The 9760-nt window shown below is 46.1% G+C and overlaps 2 long non-coding RNA genes and 1 pseudogene across 18 annotated transcripts in view; 1 reads left to right on the forward strand and 2 right to left on the reverse strand.

Moving 5' to 3' along the window:
* The window catches only part of LOC127484186 (uncharacterized), a 34154-nt gene extending 24411 nt beyond the window's left edge, over positions 1–9743 (reverse strand). The window contains exons 1-3 of one of the 2 annotated variants that reach the window (XR_007910989.2): positions 6270–9743; positions 6041–6142; positions 2881–2956 (exon numbers count right to left, since the gene is read on the reverse strand). This is a non-coding gene — a long non-coding RNA (uncharacterized lncRNA). The remainder of the gene's footprint in view (positions 1–2880; positions 2957–6040; positions 6143–6269) is intronic. The other variant, XR_007910990.2, reaches the window with a different exon arrangement.
* Positions 1–9760, reverse strand: part of LOC103351327 (uncharacterized) — a 555796-nt gene that overhangs the window by 380572 nt on the left and 165464 nt on the right. The window lies entirely within an intron of this gene.
* Positions 4520–5616, forward strand: LOC138845422 (olfactory receptor 6C75-like; annotated as a pseudogene).

A 9760-nucleotide genomic window follows, 5' to 3' on the forward strand; every position in this document is an offset into this window, starting at 1 on the left:
CTTCCCAGCCAGCTCTCTGCTTGTGGCCTGGGAAAGTAGTGGAATATAGCTCAAGTGCTTGGGCTCCTCCACCCATGTGTGAGACCTAGAAGAAGCTCCTGGCTCCTGACTTTGGATCTGCTTGGCTCTAGCCATTGAGGCCATTTGCGAAATGAACTAGCAGATAGACGACCTTTCTCTCTGTCTTTCCCTCTCTCTATCTATAACTCTGTCAAATAAATACATAAAATATCAAAAAATATTTATGGCTTATTTGAAAGAATGAGAGAGAGAGAGCGAGAGAGAGAGAGAGATCTTTAATTTGCTGGTTCACCCCCAGATGGTCACAATGATTGGGGCTGAGCCACACCAAAGCCAGGAGCTTCATCCTTGTCTCTCACATGGTGCAGGGGTCCAAGCACTTGGGCCATCCTTTGCTGATTCCCCAGGCACAATAGCAGGGAGTTGCATCAGAAATGGAGCAGCCAGAACATGAACCGGTGCTCATATGGGATGCTGGCGTTGAAGGCAATGACTTTACCTGCTATGCCAAAAAGTTGGCTCAATAAAAGCTAATTTTTAAAAAAGACATAAGTAGTTTCTGATGATAGAAACAAAAAAAATGTTTTTCGTAGTGTGGGCTATTGACTATGAAGAGCACAAGGAAATTTGTGCTGAAAAGGGAATATTTTATAAGTTGATTTCAGCAATGTCTCATGGCTGTTTATATATGCAGAAAATTATTGATCTCTACAGTTATATTTGTGCATTTTACAGTATGTAAATTATATGTCAATAAAGAAAAATTATAACAGTGTATAGTCCCTACCAATTTGACAAGTATTTAAAACAATGACTATTTTGATTTTGTCAAGTGTATACAACAACTAAAGGAAATCATAGAGTACAAAAAAGCAATGTATATGAGCAAAATTGACATTTTGAGATTTGATCACTGTTTAGAGCCACTGTCTATACTTCTTGACAAACAGTGGTTTTCCTACTTGGTACATGTCAAATTTTTTATTTAGTGTAGGGTTAGGCTTGTGGTTATAAAGTAAATTGAAATTGTGTCTTGTAAAAATTAAAAGAAGGAGAAAGGAGGGTAGGAGCAAAGGAGGTAGGAAGGGTTGGAAGTTTCATTATGCTCTTAAAACTGTGCATTGAAATACATGATAGCTGTTCCATTTATATAAATAAAAACTTACAAAAAGAAAAGCAATACATTTCTGACATGTGCTAGTATAATTTTAATGATTTTGTATCTTTTAAACTTCATAGCAGTGAAGTTGGATGTCTTTGCCTTTGTCCATTGTGTATAGCCCATGCCTCCTGGCCTTAAGAGCCATGGTCTTCTTGCTCTTTATTTGTTGAACTCTATACTTAGTGGAGCCAATAAGTTGTTGATGAGCATGAAATTGAAAAATCCCCCAAATAATAAGTATAGTTTTTTTTTAAAAAAGTGAGGTTAAAATCATGCAGAAAACATTGAAAAAAAGTAATTGTAAAAATATTTATGTGGTTTATCCCTATGTCTCTTGAAATACATAATTTGAGATGATATCACCTTGGGGTCATCTTGCCAAATCCATCTCTGAAGTCTTTTTTGTTATTTATTTATTTGACAGGTAGAGTATAGACAGTGAGAGAGAGTGAGAGAGAGAGAGAGAGAGAAAGAAAGAAAGGTCTTCCTTCCATTGGTTCACTCCCCAAATGGCGGTCACTGCCAGCGCTGTGCCAACCCAAAGCCAGGAGCCAGGAGCCAGGTGCTTCTTCCTGGTCTCCCATGTGGGTACACGGGCCCAAGCACTTGGGCCATCCTCCACTGCCCTCCTTGGGCCACAGCAGAGAGCTGGACTGGAAGAGGAGCAACTGGGACTAGAACCTGGTGCCCATATAGGATGCTGGTGCTGCAGGCGGAGGATTAACCTAGTGAACCCTGGCGCCAGCCCCTCTGAAGTCTTTTATTGGGAACCACGTAGATTATGGAGAATGATGGCAGAGAAATGGTAACTAGAGTATATTTCTGCTGAACTTTCCCATTTCCAACAATGAACAATTAAATACCCCCAAGACTCTGCTGTGATTGTAGTCCCTGCCTCATTTTCGCTCCTCTAATGAAATCTGAATGTCCAAGGGTTTGTCCTTTGGGACCCTGTGTATCCTCAGTGGTGGTGGCAAACACCCCTGAGATAAGGGCATTTAAATGTGTTTTCTTTTTCCACTGTGATGACCTCACTAACTCAGACAGGTGGAGAGAGGCCGGTCTGGGAGAGTGGCCCAGAAATTAGGCCCTTCTTGTCTGTTTTCCTGGGTCTTTTTGGGGCGATGCACAAGCAGTGCTGTTGGTTTTCAAGGTGGACTCTGCCGTCACGTCTGTTAGAGTGGGCCACCGCGTGCTAAGGAGCTTGCAGCAGCTCACCTGCGTTTGCTCGGGCGGATGTGGGCATGCTGCATTCTGTAGTGAAGTAGGCTTTACCAGCAAGTTAGCCAAAGGGAAACTACAACTGTTCATCCTCTAAGGTCTGGAAATCTCTGTTTTCCTTGGAAATAATCAGCCTTACTAGTAATTTCCTACTGAGTTAGGACACAAGATGCCAACTGGCTTTTTGATAATGCAAAGATATCCTAACTGGGTGTTCTTTCTTTTTCCTTCCCAGTGGCTTTGGGAAAAGACCCTGGTTTGTTGGAAGGAAAAAGAAGCACAAGATTGCAGAAGCACTGTTTCCTGTGAGTTATTTCTTGGTGAGCACTTGAACAAGGGAATAATTTGCAAGCTAATGGGTCTAATATTGAAACCACAGAGTGATTGTGTTCAGGCTAGGATTGTGGATGACTCATAGCTAAAGCAACTTATTTAGCCAAGTTGAAGAATTAATGCAATTTCTTATGATGACTTACTCACTACAGCACTGAGTTCCAGCAGGTATAGAGACCTCTTCACCAAAGAGCACATACTTCCTCATCTGATTTCCATCTAGGGGTGGCATTTAAAGAAACTAGAGTTATTGCTCTTCTAGTAGTTGCAATGTGCATCCAACCACAGCAGAACTTCCGCATACAACAATAATGTTCCAGGATAAAGCCACGTTGAGGGGGTAATGGATGACCAACAGCAGGAGACACTTGCATTCTCCTAAACTGATAGAGTTAGAATTAGTGTATCACCCACTTTGCATTTGCTTGTATGCTTGAACAATGCAGTCCATGGAACCATTCCTCCTCCACCTTCTTTAGACATGATTTCTCTTATGTCTGTGGAGTGGAAAGTGAAGACAAACTACAATAGTGAGTTTTCCTGCTTGCGCTAGAGTTTTGGGCACAGAACTCAGGCTACATGGACTTCATGTAAATAACTGGGTTAGAACATGATAATGGGAGCATGGCTTTTTCAAGCTTCCCAATGTCGTGTCAGATGGGTGAAATCTGTGTGCAGGGCCACTCCAGGGGATCATGCCATTCCTGAAATGTAGGAACTACCATAGTGACCCATGCCAGAACATCCCCTGAGGTTTGACAGCCTTCATTGCTATTAGTTGTTAATGTTGCCTACAAAAATAATTTTCATGCTGCTTTGTTTTCCTTATGGAATAGTATTCAAATAGGTTGTTTATTAGAAAAATGAGCTCACACATAAAAAGCAATTCTCAAAAACAAATGCAAAAAATTAACCTTCAATTTTTTGTTTACAATTTAACAAAAGGAAAAATACCTAATGATTTATACAACAATTTTTAGCTAATTTTTCCTTATTTATTTGAGAGACAAATAGAGAGAAACACATGCACACATACAGACACACAGATGGAGAGAGAGAAAAGAGAGAGAGAGGCAGAAACAGAGAGAGAGAAATATCAGCCTCTGGTTTACCACCCAAATGCCAAAAACACACCATGTCAAGGGCATGACCCCAAATAAGTGAGCCATCCTCTCTGCCTCTCAGTGTCTGCATTAGCATGGGAGGCTGGAGTCAGGAGTTTCAGCCAGAATAGATCCAAGACACCCTGATAAGGGAAATGGGTGTCCTGACCAATAAACTAAATGTATGCTTCCTATAATAAAAATATTTTAAAAACAGAAAGTTACTGGCCGGCGCCGCGGCTCAGTAGGCTAATCTTCCGCCTTGTGGCGCTGGCACACCAGGTTCTAGTTCCGGTCGGGGCGCCGGAGTCTGTCCCAGTTGCCCCTCTTCCAGGCCAGCTCTCTGCTGTGGCCAGGGAGTGCAGTGGAGGATGGCCCAAGTGCTTGGGCCCTGCACCCGCATGGGAGACCAGGAGAAGCACCTGGCTCCTGCCTTCGGATCAGTGCAGCGCACCAGCTGTGGCGGCCATTGGAGGGTGAACCAACAGCAAAGGAAGACCTTTCTCTCTGTCTCTCTCTCTCACTGTCCACTCTGCCTGTCCAAAAAAAAAAAAAAAAAAAAAAAAAAAGAAAGTTACTCCCCATTGAGAATAGTAACTGCAAACAGCTTTTGAAATGGTGGTCATCAATTAAGCTATTTATCAATGAGAGTATTTTCTGCCCAACAGATCAAAGAGGGATGCAGATATTGATGGAGGTGAGGAACCAGACAACTGTCCAGGAGTTCACCCTGCAGGGGTTCCCTGCTCTCCAGCGCCTTGGGAAAGTCCTCTTCCTGGTGCACCTGCTGGCATACCTGGCCTCCATCACAGGAAACACGCTTATCATCACCGTCACCTGGGCTGACCAGCGCCTCCACCCACCCATGTATATTTTGATCAGCAGTTTCTCCTTCTACGAATGCTGTTTTATTAGCACAGTGATTCCTAAGCTGCTGTCCATCTTTCTTTTAGGACAGCAAAGAATTCACTTTACTGCATGTCTCACACAAGCCTTTTCTTTCTTATTCCTTGGGTCAACAATTTTCTTCCTCCTGGCTGTGATTTCCTTGGATCGATACCTGGCCATTTGCAAGCCTCTACACTACCCGGCCATCATGAACCTGTGGGTATGTTTGCTTCTGGTTTCCTGCTGCTGCACAGTGTCCTTCCTCTTCATCACTGCTCTGGTTCTCAAGGTTTCCCAGTTGTCCTTCTGTGGCTCCGACCTCATCCCTCACTTCTTCTGCGACTTTGGTGCCTTAATTCACGTCTCCTGCTCTGACACCATACCTGTTGAAATATATGCCTTCTTCCTTGCTTTATGTATCATTATGATGTCACTCACTGTGACCATCATCGCATATGGCAACATCATAGTCACCATTGTGTAGCTCCCATTAGACAGAAAGCTTTCTCCACCTGCTCGTCTCACCTCATCGTCCTCTCTCTCATGTACGGCAGCTGTCTTTTTCATCTATGTGAAGCCAAAGCAGACGAGCAGGGTGGACTTCAACAGACAGGCTGCTCTGGTGAACACGGTGCTGACCCTGGTGCTGAACCCTGTCATCTACACCCTGCGCAACAAGCAGGTGCACCAGGCTCTCAGGGGTGCCCTGTGCAGGGGGAAGTAGAACCACAGCTCCTCAGTGGAGGGTGCAGCTTCTCTATGATTGAATCCAATCTTTCCAATCTACAGAATCTTCTCCAGAACTTTATAGTTTTAACTATGTTTCTTTATTCATGTTTGATTTTTATCTTTGAAAAAGAGCTGATATTTGATACAATAAATCTTTTTGATAGCTCTATATTCCATCTTACTCTGGGATACAATATTATCTGCTATATTCATTTCATTAATTTTAAATCAATAATATTCAAAGAATTTTAATCAAGAACCTCAAATCTGTGAATATATTTCATGCATGCTGAATCTCAGCTGAGAAGCTGTTTTTTCATATATTTACTTGTGATAATTATAAGGAGATAACTAACAGAATTCTTAAATATTAAGAGTATCAAATTGGGGTCAGTGCTGTGGCATAGCAGGTGGGGCCACCGTATGTGGTGCTGGCATCCCACATGGGCACCTTTGCCAATTTCTCAGTTCTGTGATTTGGACAGGAGGGGGACAGTGGAGTAGGCCTTTCTGAGTATCCCCTGAGGTTTCTGACACAATGTGTCCTTCATCTCACCCACACTTGGTTTCACCCTAACATTACCTTGTCATTCTCTGGGTCATTCTCATGTCCCAGAGAGCTGCTCCTCTTCCTTCATCCGCACCTTCAGTTCTGGGATCTCAGGATGTGGTTTCAGCTCCAGACCTGCAGGAGACACAGAGGAGGGACTAGGTCATGTCTCAGCCTCAGTTTCCAGGGCATGGTGTGGTTCCCCAGGGACTCAGAGGAACCTGAGCAGGAGGACCTCAGAGAGGAACAATACACACTTTACCTCACTGATGATGAACATGAGGTCCATGCAGACTAAGAGGTTGTCTCAGCACCACAGCACCTGATCGTAGTAGGGCCACCCCATGAGCTTTGACCTCCAGCTTCCCTGTCCCAGGCTTGACTCTTGTCTTCCAGGAATGCAAGGCTGGGTTTTGTGAACTTTGCATAAAGCACTGGTATTTCTGCTGCAAAAAACAAACAAAAGTAAGAAGGTCCTTCCTTGGACACATCTTTTCTCACAATTCTTTTCTCCCATTATTTATTCTCTGTTTTCAATCACTGGGTGATAGAATGTGAGAGATAACACTCAAGTTTAACAGGTATTTAACACAGCCCTGCCTGTCCTGTGGGGCCTTCACCTCCGGAATTCTCCCTCAGGCTTTCTCCTCTGCTGCAATGCTGGAGAGTGTCAGACCTCATGGAGGTCATTTCTGTATGAAGATCCATGCTATTGTTTTTTTGTCCTGGAGCCAGGGAGAGTAGAGATTCCTTCTGGGCCCCTGTAGACTTAGCTTTTCTACTAGGCTGTTCTGCTAGTGTCAAAGATAAAAAAATTTAAAAACCACCATGAACTATGCAAATCAGGTCAATAAAGATTTTCCAGAGGTGCCTGAGATTGTGAGAACAGCCTCTGGTAGAAAGTGGTCAAAGCCAAGCACGCGGCATTGGCAGACTGACTCAGGTAAGGTGTATGTGCAAAACAACCAAGAGACAGCTGCTGACATCAGGAAGAAGGCAAACATCAGAGGAGTGTGAGAAGAAAGGACGATTACTGGCTCAAATGAAGATGGCAGTATCGCAGGCTGAGACCCAGAGGCAAGGCCCATGTCTCAGAGGATTAGTCCTCGGCCCTGAAACCTATCCCAGGAAGTCCTGTTGGATTTGCCCATCTCAACTTGAAAACTTTTGGATGCATGACTTCCTTGTGGCCTCCATTTCTACCCTTGCTGAATTAGAGCCACTGTCACTGTCACCCTATGTCCCCTGCACTCTGGGGGCAGATAAGCAGTTTGTTTAATGTCAGAGTCCACAGATGGAGGGAATCATAGAAAGCATCCACACTTAACAAATGCCTTCAACACCTCACTTACATCTCACTTTCATGAACCAGGTAAATTCCAAACTTCTGATGTGAGGCATCTACCTGACAGGTGAAGTTCTTTTATTCCTTATATGTTCTGGATTATTATTATTATTTTTTTTTGACAGGCAGAGTGGACAGTGAGAGAGAGACAGAGAGAAAGGTCTTTCTTTTTGCCGTTGGGTCACCCTCCAATGGCCGCCGCGGCTGGTGCGCTGCGGCCGGCGCACCGCGCTGATCCTATGGCAGGTGCTTCTCCTGGTCTCCCATGGGGTGCAGGGCCCAAGGACCTGGGCCATCCTCCACTGCACTCCCTGGCCACAGCAGAGAGCTGGCCTGGAAAAGGGGCAACCGGGACAGAATCTGGCACCCCGACCGGGACTAGAACTCGGTGTGCGGGCTCCACAAGGTGGAGGATTAGCCTAGTGAGCCGCGGCGCTGGCTGTTCTGGATTATTAATTCTTTATTAGCTACACAGTTCGTGAATTCCAAAATCAATGGCCTTATTGTATACTCACAACCATCTTGATGAGATTTTATAAGTGCTATCCAATTCTCAACAGCTAAAAAAAATTAAATACCTTGTGATAAGTTCAACCAGATGTTAAAGACTTCTTCAATGGAAATTTAAAAGCAATTGAATTTAATGATAGAAATCGAAGCAGACACAATATAATGAAATGTCCTCGTATGCTCTTGATTTGGAAGTATTAATATTATTAAAATGTCAAAACTAGCCAAAATAATTTAGATTCAGTATAGTCCCCATCAAAATTCTGATGACATCCTCACAGAATTAGAAAAAAAATCTTAAAATTCTTAAGAAAACCAAAAGTCTCGGAATACTGAAAGTATTCTTAACACAATGAAGCCAAAGCTAAAGGCATCACCATGCAAAATTTCAAGATGTGCCACAAAGCTATTGAGACCAAAACGCTATGGTACCAACATAGCAATAGACACATAGGACAATGGAACTAAAGAGAATCCATAGAAATTCATGCACCTACATCCCAGTTAGTTTGACAAAGGTGTGAAAAACACTCCCTGAAGAAATGTATATGTATTTCACATGTGGGGCTGGGTATTTTGTCCTTTGCCATTGATTTCTTGATTTTACCATCGATTTTCTTTCTCTCTTTGTTAAAGGATTTATTTTAGTTATTCATTGGAACGTTGGGGAGGGGGAAGGGGAGAGAGAGAGAGAGAGAGAGAGAGAGAGGCAAAGGAAAAGAGAGATTGACCCTCTATTGGCCTGTTTACTTCCAAAATAGCCACAATGGCAAGGGCTGGGCAGGCTGAAATCAGGAGCCAAGAGCTTCATCTGGGTCTCCCATGTGGGTGCCACAGCGCCCCCACAGCCCTGCCCTTCTGTGCACGCCCTGTCGCCCCACGCTGCACTCCTGGGCTCCTCCCTTAGTGTGACCGCGCCAGCTCCAGAGCCTCTAACCCTAGACAGTGCGGGATGACCTGCAGCCACCTTCACCTCACTTCCTTACCTGCACTTTAGACCTCAGAGACTTCTGCCGGCCACAGTTATAAACTACAAGCCCGCACGCAGGAGGCAAGGCCTCCTTTCTCTAAGAGAAAAACAGCGGATTCTAGCTCCTGGAGACGGGTAAGTTTCAAGTCAGTTTTTCTGCACAGCACCGGAGACGCCGCGGTCCAGCCTCTTCTGTGCCCTGGTGTGCTAAGCCTCCGGCTGCAGGGCCGGCTTCCCCCGTGGGCGCTGGTTCCGTCCTGGCTGCCCCTCTTCGTCTGGCTCTCTCCTAATGGCCTGGGGAAGCCGTGGAAGGTGGCCCGAGGGCTTGGGCCCTGCTCCTGCCTGGGAGACCCCTTGTTGTGGCCACTTGGAGAGCGAACGAGAGGACGGAAGACCCTTGTCTCTCCCCTCTCTGTAATTCTCTCTCGAATAAATAAACACAATGGTAAGAATAAAACTAGTTGAAAACAGGAGGCCGCGGTCCCGGAGAGCGCCCCCTGCCGCCCGGGCTCCGCAGCCCCGCGGCCTCCCCAGGGGCCCGGCCCTTCCCGCCCTCCCGGGAGCTGTGGGCGCGGCTCCCGCATCCCCCTCCGAGGAGCGCGTCCTGAGCCTGGGGCCGGCGCCCGTCCTCCTGGAACCCCGTCCCTCGGCGCGGGGTCCGCCCCGCGTCCCGTTTCCCTTTCTTCTCCTCTGACTCCGGTTCCGGAAGGCGGCCCTCACGTGACCCCGCACCGCTGTCCCGTCCCGGAGCCCTGGCGCGGGTCCTCCATTGTCCACAGCTCCGTTTTCTTCAGCGGGGTCCGCAGCAGCCCCCTCGGCGGCCTGCAGGCCGGGCTGGGGGTCGTCGACGGCGCCCTCGGGCGCAGGGGCCTCGCCTTCCTGAGGGGTGAGGGCACCGGGTGGTGGGCGGGGCCTGCGGCGGGCGGGA

This window comes from Oryctolagus cuniculus, chromosome 15 (assembly GCF_964237555.1).
Source record: "Oryctolagus cuniculus chromosome 15, mOryCun1.1, whole genome shotgun sequence".
In the NCBI taxonomy this organism is placed as follows: domain Eukaryota; kingdom Metazoa; phylum Chordata; class Mammalia; order Lagomorpha; family Leporidae; genus Oryctolagus; species Oryctolagus cuniculus.